This window comes from Symphalangus syndactylus, chromosome 22, assembly GCF_028878055.3.
Source record: "Symphalangus syndactylus isolate Jambi chromosome 22, NHGRI_mSymSyn1-v2.1_pri, whole genome shotgun sequence".
In the NCBI taxonomy this organism is placed as follows: Eukaryota; Metazoa; Chordata; class Mammalia; order Primates; family Hylobatidae; genus Symphalangus; species Symphalangus syndactylus.
Genome location: NC_072444.2, coordinates 8,267,773 through 8,277,686, shown reverse-complemented (window position 1 = coordinate 8,277,686; position 9,914 = coordinate 8,267,773). Strand labels below are relative to the sequence as shown.

At 47.2% G+C, this 9,914-nt stretch overlaps 1 long non-coding RNA gene across 1 annotated transcript; it reads left to right on the top strand.

Moving 5' to 3' along the window:
- Positions 1-3,843: 3,843 nt before the first annotated feature.
- Positions 3,844-9,648, top strand: LOC129471861 (uncharacterized). The gene is made up of 4 exons (XR_008653774.2): positions 3,844-4,036; positions 6,975-7,094; positions 7,461-7,598; positions 9,509-9,648. It is a non-coding gene; the product is annotated as an uncharacterized lncRNA (long non-coding RNA).
- Positions 9,649-9,914: the final 266 nt, after the last annotated feature.

The following is a 9,914-nucleotide window of genomic DNA, read 5'->3' as shown; positions in this document are numbered from 1 at the left end:
ATAAAGAAATTCATGTCAAGCCACATCATAATTAAACACCTGAAAACTAAAGACAATGAAACATCTTGCACACAGTCAGAAAGAAACTACATGTTACTTCTAAGTTACACCAATTTTAATGACAGCTGATGTCTCTTTTGATACCAAGGAGGCTCAAATTAAGTGGCACAACAGTTTTCAGGTACAGAGAGAAAAGAACTGTCAATAGCACATTCTATATCTGGTGAAAGTATTAAGGGGAAAATAAAGGCATTCTCAGATGAAGAAAAACTAAGAGAATTTGTTCCTAGCAGATATACCCTTAAAGAATAGCTAAAGGAAGCTCTCTGAACATAAAGGACATGATAATGGAGGAAAGCTAGGAATTTCAGAAAGAATGAAGACTCTAAGAATGGGTGGGGATAAACAGAGTAGACTATCTTTTTTCTTATGAGCTTCTTAAATCCTATTTGCTGGTTGAAGCAAAAATTAAAAACCATCTACTGTGGTATATAATGGATGTAAAGGAAGTGGTTTATGATTATCCTCATAAAGTGTGTAAAGAGATCCAAGCAGGAGTAACGGGCCTATGCTTTGCTCACAGTGTTAAAACATCAACACCAGTAGAACAGGATGAGTTATGTATATACTTTGTGATACTTAGAGAAAACACTAAGAAAATTATAGAAAGTGATATTCTTATATTCTCAAAAACACTATAAATAAATCAATACAGAATCCTAAAAAATGTTTAGGTAACCCACAAGAAGATACCAAAAGAGATCCAGAGGAATAAGAAACAAAGAAAATAAATAGAAAACAAAAAATAAAACCGCAGACTTAAGCTCTAACATATCAACAATTAAATGCAAATTGTCTCAATGCATCAATTAAAAGACAGAGATTGGCAGAGTGGATCAAAACAAGCAACAACAACAACGACAACAAACAAACAAAAAACCCCACAGCAACAATAACAACAACAAAACCTCATACAATCCAACAATATGCTGCATTCAAGTAATTCACTGCAAATACAACAACATAGGTAGGTTGAAATGAAAAGAATGGAAAGAGATACACCATAAAAATGTTGATAAGAAAAGCAAGAGTGGCTATATTAATATCAGGTAAAGTAGACTTCAGAACAAAGAAAATTGCTAGAGAGAAAGAGGAACATTACCTAATGATAAAAGGATTCATTCACCAAGAAGACGTAACAATCCTAAGTGTGTATGCATTAAATAATAGCGTCTCAAAATACATGAAGCAAAACTGATAAAGCTGAACAGAGTAATAGACAAATCTAAAAATGTAGCTAGAGATTTCAATTTGCTATTCTCAGCAATTGATAAAACTAATAGATCATCAGTAAAGCTTTAGATCAGAACAACATGATCAAGAGCAGTGGTTCCTAACCATGCTGGCACCAGGGACTGGTTTCGTGGAAGACAATTTTTCCACGGACACGGGGGTAGTGGGGAGAATAGTTTGGGGATGAAACTGTTTCATCTCAGATCATCAGGCGTTAGTTAGATTCTCATAAGGAGCAGGCAACCTAGATCCCTCGCATGCACAGTTTACAATAGAGTTTGCACTTCTAGGAGAATCTAATGTTGCTGCTGATCTGGCAAGAGGTGGGGCTCAGGCGCTAATTCTTGCCCACCTAATGCTCACCTCCTGCTGTGCAGCCTGGTTCCTAATAGGCCATAGACAGACACCGGTCTGTGGCCCAGGGGTTGGGGATCCCTGATCAAGAGGGTCTAATTGACATCTATAGAACACTCTACCCCAAACAGAGGAACACACATCTATTTTCAAGTGCCCATGGAACACTCACTAAGGTAAGACTATATCTTGTGCCATAAATAGCAAAAATGAAAAAACAAAAGTTAACGAATGGGTTCAATAGCCAAATGGAGGAGACAGAGGAAAGAGTCAGTAATCTTGGATACAGAACAATAGAAATTACTCAATCTGAACCACAGAAAGAAAATATAATGGGAGAAAAAAAGAACAGAGCACCAGAGACCTATGGGACTATAACTAGAGATCTAACACCTATGTCATCAGAGTCCCAGGAAGAGAAAAAAAAGGAAGTGGGGGCTGAAAAACGACTCAGAGAAATAATGGCTGAAAACTTCCTAAATTTGGCAAAAGATACAAACCTATAGATTCAAGAAGCCGAGTGAAGTCCAAACAGGATAATCTCAAAAGATATTCACACCAAGACACATCATAGTCAAAATTTTGAAAATTAAAGACAAAGAAAATATCTTGAAAGCAGTGAGGGAGAAATGACATCCTATCTGTAGGGGAAAAATATTAGAACAAAAAAGGATTTCTCATCAGAAACCATGGAGGCTAGAGGGAAGTGGCTCAACGTTTTTTCAAGTGCTGAAAGAAAATAACTGTCAACCCAGAATCCTATATTCAGGGAAAATACCCTTCATAAATGAAGGGGAAATTGACATTTTCAGATGAAGAAAAACTAAGATAATTTGTTGCTAACAGAAACGTACCCTAAAAGAATGGCTAAAACACTCTCTAAATGGAGAAGAAACAGTAAAAGAAGGAATCATAGAACAGCAGGAAGAAGAAAGAACACAGTAAGCAAAAGTATGGGTAAATATAATGAACTTTTACTCTCCTCTTAAGTCTTCTAAATTGTATTTGATGGTTGAAAAAAATTATAGCACTTTCTGATGTGGTTCTAAATGTATATAGAAGAAATAGTTAAGAAATTTATGTTATTAATGAGGAGGGTAAAGGGAGGCAAGGTTTCTATACTTCACTCAAACTGGCAAAATGATGACACTAGTAGACTGTGATAAATTATCTATATATTAATATAATGTAACTGACAGTAACCACTACAGACACTATGCAAAGAGATACACTCAAAACCAGTAAACATAAGTCAAAATTGAAGTCTAAAAAAACTATTCACATAACCCACAGGAAGGCAGAAGAAAGAAACAAGGGATATTGGTCTGCAGTTTTCTTTTTGAGTGCTGTCTTTGTTTTTTTCGGTATCAGGGTAGAGGAATGGCTGATTGAAAGTAACACAGGTTTTTTCAACTGAAAAATGAGGAAATCATAGTCCCAACGTCATAGGAAGGGTTGTGGTTGTGAGGTTTAAGGTAATGCATATAAAACAAATGCATTAATGCCTGGCACTTAGGGTATGTAATTCACCTTTAATAAATGATTGCTATAATTTTGTTTAATAACGTAGTGTCACTTCCTAATTCAAGGTCGCCCTGGACTGCAGTCTGAATCAACCTATTTTTTTTTGTAGTATTTAAATTTATAAGTTCCAAAATTGATCTGAAACAGTTTAGTTATACCATGGATGAAATACATTTATAGAAATCAGGATGATAGGGGGAAATAAAAGCCTTATAGTTAATTAAATGATATCATCAGGTCTCCATTCCTGGCTCGGGTCTCTACCATGCCAGCCTCACACACAGACAGGCTCCCTCCTCTAGATGGCCCCATGGTTCCGGGCTCACACCCTGTGGTCTCCGATTCCACGGACAGGGCCGGAGTTCAGCCTGATTGGCTCAGATTGGGTCATGTGCTCATGCCTGAACCAATCACTGTGGCTGGGGAAGCAAGGCTCTGATTGGCTAGACCCGGGGTTCCGGTTATCCCTCCATCCGGGGCGGGGTGATTTCCGCCGGACCCACTAGGACCGAGGGGGTGTCTCCAGGGCAGGGGCGAGCCTTCTGGTGGGTGGGCAGAATCAGCAGATGGTGGTGGTGGCTGGAGTCACAGATGGGCTTTGTATGAGTTTGCGAGAGCTGCCGTAACGCAGTGTCACAAACCGAGGGGCTTCAGGGACAGAATGTGTCGTGCTCCCTCACGGTTCTGGAGGCTGGAAGGCCCCAGTTAAGGTGCCAGCACTGTGGGTTCCTTCCGAGGGCTGTGAGGAGGAATGCGTTCCATGTCTTCCCCTGGCTTCTCGGGGATGGCTGGCAATCTTTGGCGTCCCTTGGCTTGTAGAAGCGTTACCCCATTGCTGCCCTCGTCTTCGCGTGGCATTCTCTTGGTATGTGTGTCTTTGCGTACAGGTTTCCCCTTTTTACAAGGACACTAGTTATATTGAATTGGGGTCCACCCGGGTGACCTCATTTTAAATTGATTGCCTTTGTAAAATAAAGGCCCCATCTCCAAATGTGGCCACGTTCTGAGGTACTAGGGATTAGGCTTTCGACATATAAATATCTGGAGGACACAACCCAAGCCATAACAGGCGTGACAGCTGCTGCCCACCCAGATCCTCCTGACTGACCAGGTCACCCATTCTCTCTGGCTGCAGTGAGTATTAACCTCAGCTCAAGAGCGCCGACTGCAGACTCACCTCGCAAAGGCTAAGAGGTTAAACTCTCCCCACACGGTGACTTTCAGCTAATGACACAGGGTTCAAAAAAGTCTATGTCACTGCCCAGGGCGGGACAGCCGTGTGGTGCCACAGATGATGTTCCAGAGAGCTCCCCGTGGGCTCAGGCTGGGGGTGAACTCGCGTGGAGCCCTTGCCCTGGTCTGGCTTCTGGCCTGCCCTCTGCTGCTTCCGTCACTCCCGTTCTCCTGAGGGTATGCCCTCTGCAATCCCACACGCCCCCACACATCTCCGTCTCAGGCTCTGCTTCCAGGGAGACCGACCTATATGGAATCTTCTGGAACAGCCATCCTCGGGCACCTGCCATCCTGTGGATGACGTTCTCCCTGTGAGGGGCTGATTCAGAAAGGGCTCTGTTGCCAAGCTCCCAGCAAGGCAGGGCTGGCATCGTGGGGTCTTGCAACCCAAGTTCCTGCCGCTCGTTCGTCGCAATTCTTCCCGTGTCTGCTCCAGCTCCTCATGAAATCCGTCCTCTCCATATAATTTCCACATCTCTCTCTGCCCTAGGTTTGATTAACAGAAGGTTATAAACAAATTTCAGGAAAAAGGAAACCAGCATCTCCCTAGGGCAGCCAGAGTCTATTGGCAGATGGCAAATTGCTTTGCAGCCAATATTTTTGTTTGCTTGATTTTTTATACAGATAAAGAACTGAGCTAATTAATATACACTTCTTATCATCTTTAGGTCTTGGGAACCTCTTTGCTCCATAGTGAATTGATTACCAGGTTTCAATAAAGGGTCTGTCTTTGCAATTACAGTTCATTAATAGATATACAAGGGAGGGAGGATGGTTAAGTCTCACTAAGAAGATTATTTTGCATTTCTCTTCTTTTAATTACATGGCTTATGTCCTGGCTTAAAGCTCTGTGAAAGATGGGGGGAAAGTCCCAGCATCCCATCTGTTCCAGATGCCAATGCAATTAATAGGGGAGGAGACAGGAGCTTCTCAGGGGCTTCCTGCTGACTGAGGCTGCACCTGCCTCCTCTTCAGAGCTGCCTTGTGGCTCGGAAACTCAGCCACCAGAGCTCAGATGGCAGCAGGTATGCTGGTGTAGGCAGGGGCTGCTCTGCCCACACAGATGCAATATCTGGGGATTTGGGTCAGGACAGCCTTGGTCCTCTATTGAGCGCTCAGAATGTAAGACTCTAGCGCATAGTAGGTACCCAAGAAGCACCTATTGCTTCTTGGGGAGATGGGGAGAATGAGTCTCCTCGCTTGGAGACTTTGAAATGAGGGGATGTGTGCAAAGTGCAGAGTACCGGCTGGGCGCCCTCGCTGTTCAAGACGAAGCTGCATGCTAAACGCTTCTCCCTCCTCCTCCTCCTCCTCCTCCTCCTCCTCCTCCTCCTCCTCCTCCTCCTCCTCCTCCTCCTCCTCCTCTTCTTCTTCTTCCTCTTCCTCTTCTTCCTTTTTTTTTTTTGAAAAGATCTCACCTATTGCTTCTTGGGTACCTACTATTTGCTAGGGGCTTTACATGGATTTTCTAATTTAAACTTTGCTGTGATCCATTTTTACACAGACCATTTTGCAGGTAGAGGAACTAGGGCAGACAAATGTGTGCAGGACCCTGGGCTAGATGCAGAGAGGTGGGAGATGAACATTTTCCAGACGTTAAAGGAGACCCCGCCTTGGGCACTGAAGTGGGAGCTGGAATTTGGAGTCAGGCCTGTTATCTCAGAAGTTTCTGCTGTGTTCACTCCCTCTTTGCTTTGCCGCTGTCTGGTGGCAGTTTCAGGGCTTCAGTTTTCCTACCTGTGAAATGGGCCCCAGAGACTGGATGGAGTGAGTGTGAAGGCTCCTTCGGCTTTGGGGTGGTGTGTTTTGAAGAGGCTGGGCCTGGAATGGCAGGTGTGGGGCTGGTATGGGAGAGTCTGGCGTCGGGGACTCTGAGTCCAGGAATGAGGAGCCTCCAGTCCTCAGCACTAGGATTGACTCAGACCTGGTCAGAGAGAGCTGGTTTCACCCCTGTCACTTGAGGGATGTCAGTAGCATCTCACTCTTTAACCTCCTTTTCCCAAAAACTCCCAAGGTAGGCAATTACCTTGCTCATAGGACAAACCACGGGTCTGTGGTGTCAGAGAAGGCTACACCCCTTTTTCCAGCTGAGCCATCCTCCACATATGACTCTGGTGTGTCTGTGTGAGGGTCACCTCCATTTTCCCTGGCCTTTGTATGTGTAGACCCTTTGTAATTCAGGGGGCAGCAGCAAAGACCTGTGTGTTGGGAGTGAAGTGGGGGCTGAGAAGGGGCACACCCAGGAGGCACCTTTCTGTGCCTTATCCTCTCTTGTTCCTATTTGCAAATGGCTAAGTCCTTTGTCCTCAAATCAGAGTATAATTGTTTGCGAGCCCAATGACTGCAGCCTGGTGGGGGCAGGGGATACTGAAGACACTGAGCAGTGGTGTTGGAGGAACCCCAACGCAGGTGGAACCCCAACACCTTGGAGAGACCACGGACTCTGCCATCCAAGCCCTTGTGTGGTGGGCCTTGTCCCTGGAGTGCCCTGTGGCTGTGGTCATGTGACTGCAGCTCTGGGGCTCAGTTTGCTCCCTTGGGAGATGGCAAGAATAATTCTCCTCATTTAGGGGAGACTGTGAAATGAGAGAATGTGTGCAAAGTGTAGAGTACGGGCTGGACACCCTTGCTATTCAAGACGAAGCTGCATGCTAAACACTGCTGTTCTTCACAACAGCTTCAGGATGCAGGTACTATTTGATCCCATCTTCCAGATGGGGGAAAATGAGGCTCTGAGAGCAAGCCCTTGCAGTGGTAAAGGGAAGGGCTGGGACTTGAACCCAGGCCTGTCTGCCCCATGAGGCCCCTGATGCTTCTCTTCCCCAGTGGAAAACCTCTCGTTCCCCCATGTACTCTTCAGGGGACTTGGACTGGTGTCCTTGCCCCGGTTGGTACTGTGTCTGGACTCCCCATGCCCTTCTCTACAGCCGCTACTCCTTCCCAGAAGCTTCTCTGCCTATTCCCCACCCTGCCATGGTTGCCAGGGCTGGTTTGGATGTGGCTGCTCTTCTGGAAGCTTCTGTTCCTTTTTCTTATTGTCAGATTTTCACTTGCAGTTTCCTCTTTGTTCGTGGTAGGACCCTTGGCACTTGAACAGAAGCCACCCTTTGGCTTCACTCCCTGGGGTGGTGCAGAGCCTGGAATCCTGCCCCTCGGTGCCTGGGGCTTCCTCTGGGAAGAAGGAGGGGCACGTGGTGAGTACCCCAGTGTGCGTCCCATTCTCAGGTCCCTTGGGGTCATCACAGCCTTCCATCCCCCCAGTGGGCCTTCCCGCACAAGGCCCGTGCTCAGCTGGCCCCTTCCAGCTGCCATAGAGTTTCCTTTGCCCAGACCCCACCTGGGAGCAGCAGGTGTGGATGGGGCCTCTCCAGGAAGGAGAGGAACTGGCCTTGCCCTGGGCTGGGTTGGGCTGGTAGAGGCCAGGCCGTGTCCACCCAGGATGCCACCTTCTCTTGCATCCTGCCACTTCTCCAACAGCAGCTGAAGCTGCCCAGGGAGTGGGGTGTACTCACTGGGATATGAGGTGACCATGGGTTGTGCAAGCACAAACATTTTATATTTCATAGTTTCCCAGTCATGTATGTATTTTAATAGTATCAGGAAAAAGCCCACAAGCAATTAGTGGATTGAAGCCTTGATTTCATGGATATTGTTGCTCAGAGTGAGACAAATGGAAAACGGGGCCCCATTTCAAATCAGTTTAAAGGGACGAGTGAGTCAACATTGTATAAGGGAAGGGTGGGGACAGCGAAAAGCATGAAAGTATCAGAGAAGCTTCTCCAGTGTGGGAGACGCAGAGGAGGCCTCTGAGCCCCAGAGTTAGACACCCGGGGCCAGCCTGGCTCTGTCTGGGGCTGAAGGGCCTTGGGCAGGTTGCTGCACCTCTGCGAGCTTAAGTTTCCTCATCTGTGACGTGGGGTGAGCCATAGCAGCTCACAGGGTTGTAGTGAGGGTTGATGAGACGAAGAGGGTGGCGTGCTGGGAGGAGCTTGGCACAGGGTCGGCCCAGTCAGGGTAGTGGGGATTGGTGTGATCATTATCATTGTTATTAGTAGTGTCACTGTTATCCTTAGGAGTGGACGACTTCCTCCTCCTCCTCCTCCTCTTCTTCTTCTTCTTCTTCTTTTTCTCCTTTCTTCTTCTTCTTCTTCTTCTTCTTCTTCTTCTTCTTCTTCTTCTTCTTCTTCTTCTTCTTCTTCTTCTTCTTGTTCTTCTTCTTCTTCTTCTCTTCTTTTCTTCTTCTTCTCCTCCTCCTTCTCTTTCTCCTCCTCCTTCTCCTTCTTCCTTCTCCTCCTTGCTCCTTCTCCTCCTTCTTCCTTCTCCTTCTCCTCCTGCTTCTTCCTTCTCCTCTTTCCTCCTTCCTCATTCTCCTTCTCCTCCTCCTTCTTCTTCCTCCTTCCTTCCACTTCTCCTTCTTCTTCCTTTTTTTTTTTTTTTGAAAAGTTCTCACTCTGTTGACCAGCTTGTAGTACGTTGATGTGATCATGGCTCACTGCATCTTCAAAGTCCTGGGCTCAAGTGATCCTCCCACCTCAGCCTCCCAAAGTGCCAGGATTATAAGCATGAGCCGCTCTGTGCCTGGCTCCTCAGGGAAGTTATTCTGGGTGAAGTGACCCATGGCTTTCAGTAGGGAAGAGACTGAGAGCTCGCCACCCCAATCCTCAGCAGAGCATCCTGCTTGCAGTCCCCACTAGGGTGTCCTCCCTGAACCTTGAGCAGGACAGCTGGCCAGATGGGAGAGGGCCTGGCTTGGGGCTAGGCAGACTGGGTGTAAGTCCAGCTTGGCCGCCCACTGGGGAGCTGAGCAGCCTCTCAGAGCTGCCCTGTCCTTGACTGTAGGCTGAGACCACAAGACCCACCTCTCGGGGTGTGAGAGGGGAGTGGCTTGTGCCCTCCCCACGGCCAAGTCTACTGGGCTCTGGGCTCCGGTTTCTTCTCTGCGACAGGCCACCCCTGGACCCCAACCTTCCTGCTCGAGAGCAGCTGAGGTTGGGATGGGTGGGCAGGGGGCCGCCCTGGATGTCCCGGGGAACTCAGTACTGATCCCGTCTCTTCCAGAGTTCCAGCCCCTCCCTGCCTGTTCTCTCATTTCTCTCCTTCCCAGAAATCAAATTTCTTCCCAGAGAAGCCTGAGCTAACCTGGCAGGACAGCTGCTGCTCAGAGCCCACTGATAATTCAGCCAATTAAGTGGGGAAATATGGGAGAAGACCTCCACAGTGGGGCAGGGCGAGTCCACCGGAAGAATAAACAGACACAAAAGACAGGGGGCTCCTGGCTCCTGGTCCCCAAGCTGCTCGTGCCAAGGGAGATTCACCAGAAAACTCCACTCAGCAAAGGTCCTGTCTCACTCCTCATAGTTAACACGCTGGGAAAACAGCAACCCCGGCAGCAGCCATGTGTTCAGCCAGGATGCATATGCCAAGGGCTGAGCTCATAGCTTCATCACCTGGGGCTTCAGGGCCCGTTTAACCCACTCAGACGTGAAGGTGCTGGGAGGGGGAGACTGGGG